The following is a 4819-nucleotide window of genomic DNA, read 5'->3' as shown; positions in this document are numbered from 1 at the left end:
GAGATGGGAGAAAAAAGCCATTTACACAATGGTGAGCCCATCTGCAATATATTCCTAACAGCTGCTTTTCGTGGCTCTGAATCAAGGTGGAGAAATCATCCTGAATCTCTGGAGCCACTTCATGCTTTTCAGGGCCTAACAAGACATCTCAGTCTCCCTTAGCAAACACAGGCAGAAGCAAACCCGTATTGGGCTGGGCCTATTTCCGTAGCATGCATGCAGCCATGTGTATGGCTACCAAGCAGCACTATTTAAAGACAAGAACCAGAAAACTGTGGATCAGAACCAAATGTGTGCATAGATATGTGTACACACCCCTCCAAAACTAGTGACAAATCTTTTTTTTTTTTTCTGAGACAGAGTCTCACTCTGTTGTCCAAGCTGGAGTGCAGTGGCGCAATCTCACTGCAACCTCTGCTTCCTGGGTTCAGACGAGTCTCCTGCCTCAGCCTCCTGAGTAGCTGGGATTACGGGCGTGTGCCACACTGTAAATTAGCCCAGCTAATTTTGTATTTTTAGTAGAGATGGGGTTTCACCATGTTGGCCAGGCTGGTCTGGAACTGCTGACCTCAGGTGTTCCTCCCACCTTGGCCTCCCAAAGTGCTGGGATTACAGGCGTGAGCCACTGTGCTCAGCCTATTTTTAAAATTATTATCAATTTTTGATTGACAAAATTTGTATATATTTATAATATACAACATGCTTTACTTATTTATGTTTATCATGTTATTATGTTTGTTTATTTGTCAAACTGGGTCTCACTCTGTGGCTCAGGCTGGAATGCAGTGGTACGATCTATAGCTCACTGCAGCCTCAACTTCCTGGGCTCAAACAACCCTCCTGCCTCAGCCTCCCCACTAGCTGGGACTACAGGCATGCACCGCCATATCAGGCTAATTTTTAAATTTTTTGTAGAGACAAGGTCTCACTATGTTGCCCAGGTTGGTCTCAGACTCCTGGGCTCCGCTTCAGCCTCCCAAAGTGTTGGATTACAGGCGTGAGCCACTGCAGCGGTCCATGTTTTGATACATGTATACATTGTGGGATAGCTAAACCAAGCTAGTTAATATATGCATTACCTTATATACTTATCTAGTGATAAATTTAAAGCTGTTTTTGGAAGTCCAAACTGTTTTAACTCAGAGTCAGGATGATGGGGTTCATTACTAAGAGACTTTGCTACTGAAGCCTGGGTTGTTTTTTTTTTTTTGTCAAGATGAAAGAGAATACAGAGGAATATATAAACACTGAGATGAAACCTTTATTTTCAAGGTAACATGACAACTGAATGAAAAATAGAGCAATGGCAAAGGATTCTTTCTTCTTCACTCTGATGTACCATGGCTGTGAGTTCTTTCAAAGGCAGACACAAAGGGTCTGGGGCTACATTCAAGTCTGAGAAGCTATTTCTGTCCACAGTCTGTGATGTCTACACCTTCAGAATGGGGAACGGGTTTCAGGGGTCTCTGACGGATATAGCTCACGCAGTGATTTCTAGTCCGGTGCTGATCAGCCTTCAGAGGATGTTGTTTGGTCACGCTTCATAAAACTTGAGCCAGCCCATTGTTCCTTGTCACAACCTGAAATATGTTGGGAAAAATTTACATGGCAACAAACACCACTTCCCTTCTCTGACTAAATCGCTCCTCTCACTTCATCCCGTGCTCCCTGTCTCCCAGCCCTATGGGACCTTGGTAGGGTGGCCTTCACTGACCTACAGGGGTTGCATTTCAAGTCGCTCAAGTGTTCTATTCTTGGTACACGACATGCCATTGCAAAAGCAGTTTCAGGCTCACAGAATTTTAGAAATGGGCCTAGTTTCCCAGCCACATGAGATGAGTGGGGTGATGGGTGAAGAATCACCCTTCATTGAATGCCTGTTGAGTGCTAGCCACTGTTGGCGTTTATCAGAGTTCATTTAATCTTCTCATCAACTACTATTGCTACCCTCAGTTGCCAAGTGAAGAAATCAGGGAGCATGCAGGAAGGTTAAGTGACTTTCCTAAGCCCACACAACCGGTAGGAGCCCCAATTTCAGGCCCTAGTTCAAAGGCTACATTCTTCCAGGCGGCCTCCAACTGGGTTGCTTAAAGGTTGAAAGGACAGTGGGACAATAACTGAGGCCCGTATTGCCCAGAGCGTCCCCATCCCCGGTCCGGAGCTGGAAGAGGCCATAGATCGCTGCCTCCACATCTTTTCCTCTCCTTTGGGTTCGGTGACTCACGATCCTTCTTCCTCTCTCCCGGGATATGACCTCAAATTTCACCCCCTGCGAAATTTGAGAATACGTGAGTCAGTTAGTCGGCCTGGACCCATCAGAGCCCCGCAGGTGAGCTACTGGCCGACCTCATTCCTCTGAGCCCCAGTCGACACCTGACCTTACCCAGCCCTCTAAATCAGCTTGCGGTCACTATTACGCCTCTCTTCACCCCACCCCCATCGACAGCAAACACTACCCATCTTCTAGCCCTCCTCCCCTTTCCCCGCCCACTCCGGGCTGGCCTTATCCAATAGCGTCTGTGTCCCTGGCCTAAAGCCGTCAAATGTAGCCAATTGTTGAGGAGTTCTTCCCTAAGAATCCCGCCTCCACTCTGAGGAACAGCTTCGCTGACCAATGGATTCCCTCGTAATGCCATGAGTGCGCGGGGCAAGTGGAGAAGCGGCTAAACTGCCCAATGAACAAGCGGTTTCCGTGGTCGGGGGCGTGGCAGAAGCGGTGGTCAGGGGCGTGGCGGCAGTTACTTGGGCGGGGCCGGTAGCGGCGGGAGCTGCACTGGCCAGGGGTTCCGGCTGTATATCCATGAGCGCCGCCGGCAGCCGGGAAGCTGCAGGAACCAGACTGGGGGCGAGCTGAGCACCTGTAGTCAATCACACGCAGGTAAAGCCACGCCGAGCGAGCTCCGCGGAGCAGGGATCGCACTCCGGACCCGTCGAACCGAATCTCCGAGCCCCGAGTTCCCGGCGTAGCTCGGCCCATCACACCGCAGCCTGAGGGGATCCTCGGGGGCCTGTCATATGGCGCCGTGGGGGTCCAGAGAGCTGGCTTGCCCAGTGGCGGGGACAGCCCAGATCGCGGCGGGGGATACGCCTTCCTGAGGCCCTTTGTCCCCTCGTGCCCGGGAAACCGAGGTTGGGGATAATCCTGACCGCGGCCTCTCTGGCTGCCATTCCCCCATTGGTGCTCACTCCTGGGTTTTCTGGGGTCTGGGGAGGGGTCTGCCGGTTCAGGCTTGGGGAAGAAGGTCCGGGATCCGCACCTGGGAGGAGAGGGCCGAGGGTCCTGATTACAACCCGAGATTACCGAGAGACCTCTGTGTTTCGGGGCTCCAGGGGCGCACCCAGGACCAGTGGGTTTAAGTTCTAGGGAGGCAGCTTTTGACCCACTTGGAAGCACATTTACCGAGTTCGGCCCGGCGACCGGCACTGTTCTAGGCGCTTCGTGAGCTTTTCCCACATCTAGAGCTGTCCAGCAGCGCAGGAGGCTGCCTGCCAGGCCGGGCAGCTAGCGCCTCGACCTTGGCAATGTCCAAGCAGTGGCCGGATGACAGCCACCTGTGCGGGATGCTTAGGACTCCCAAGGGAGGACTGCATGACCCATCTGTAAGGGCCTTCTCTACCCACAGATGCAGTTTAAGTGGCCTTTAATGCCTAGCTTAAGGATAGTACTTCTGGGGGTCGATTAGGTTCCAAGCGGCTGTTAAATTCACCCATAATGAATTTTGAGGTTTCAGCTCTCAAGAGTGGGTGTTAGCAAAGAGACTGGATTATACAAAAAGATAGAGGTTTGTTTAGCCGCCATGAAACTCCTTAATTTGAATTACCATGGACTGCTGTCTTAATCTTCCCAATCCCTCTAGTTTGGTTGCTCGACCTCCAGTTTGTCAGTTTCACCTGCATTCCAGTAACCAAATCCAAAGGCAGGTTCCAAGAACAGGCTCCATAGAGGGACCTGGAGAGACTGCAGGTTTGGCAGAGTCATCAAGATCTGTGCCCAGAGCATTTCGAAGGCCGTTTCCTTACAGCCACATTAAGCAGAGTCCAAAAGAGAAATCCTTCACTACCCTCTGTCATTTGCCTGAATAGAGAGAACATAATAATCTTCTAAAGGTCAGGAGGCAGAGAAAGAATCTTAACACAACTTCCTGTGTGTTTTAGGATGAATTAATCTTTGAATATCTAGTCAGAAAGCAGACCAATCCATATACAGCTGGTAGTCAGCACGGACTTGTGACATTTTAGAGCTGAAGGCACCTTGGATAGAGCTCATCTCTATCTAAATCTAATTAGATAGACTCTAATTCAGTCTCCTCAATGCACAGGTGAGGAAACTGAGGCCTGGGGTGGTCACAGGGCTGGCTGGTCATCACAGGCCCATGACTAAGGGTTGATCTCTTGACTTTAGATCTAGCCAGTGCATGACTTACTTCACTCCAAGCTTAGTTTGCCCATTCTCAGTGTTTTAAGTTCTAGGGGAGCCCAGAGGGGTTAGGAGGACAGATTTTGGTGCCTGAGTGCCTGGATTTGAATCCTAGCCCTGCCTCTTACTAGCTCTGCAACCTTGGGCAAGCTACTTAACCTCTCTGTGCCTCTGTTTCCTCACCTCTAAAACAGAAATAATAATGATACTTATGTTAGAAGGTTGCTTTGAGAAGGGCATGGAGTTACTACATCTGAAGCATTTAGAACAGTACCTGGCACAGGGTAAGCACAATAGATTTGCTAGATATGATATTCTGTTGCCTTTTATACATTTTCTTCATATCCACCACCCAATACTCTATCAAGAGCTAATTTTCCCCGTTCCCCTTCCCCCCAACCC

At 49.8% G+C, this 4819-nt stretch overlaps 1 protein-coding gene and 1 long non-coding RNA gene across 2 annotated transcripts in view; one reads left to right on the top strand and one right to left on the bottom strand.

Annotated features, from left to right (window-relative positions):
* Positions 1 to 1253: 1253 nt before the first annotated feature.
* Positions 1254 to 2490, bottom strand: LOC108540901 (uncharacterized). Its single transcript, XR_001888795.1, has 3 exons — positions 2384 to 2490; positions 1715 to 2269; positions 1254 to 1580 (listed from the first exon to the last, which is right to left on the bottom strand). It is a non-coding gene; the product is annotated as an uncharacterized LOC108540901 (long non-coding RNA).
* A 233-nt stretch (positions 2491 to 2723) lies between these two features.
* ABHD2 (abhydrolase domain containing 2, acylglycerol lipase) overlaps positions 2724 to 4819 on the top strand; it is a 118465-nt gene continuing 116369 nt past the window's right edge. The window contains exon 1 of the mRNA XM_017890149.1: positions 2724 to 2878. The gene's annotated coding sequence lies outside the window, so the exon portion shown is untranslated. The remainder of the gene's footprint in view (positions 2879 to 4819) is intronic.

This window comes from Rhinopithecus bieti, unplaced genomic scaffold, assembly GCF_001698545.2.
Source record: "Rhinopithecus bieti isolate Rb0 unplaced genomic scaffold, ASM169854v2 scaffold_20154, whole genome shotgun sequence".
Classification (NCBI taxonomy): domain Eukaryota; kingdom Metazoa; phylum Chordata; class Mammalia; order Primates; family Cercopithecidae; genus Rhinopithecus; species Rhinopithecus bieti.
Note: the sequence above shows the minus strand (reverse complement) of the source record. Positions and strands in the feature narration are given on the sequence as shown.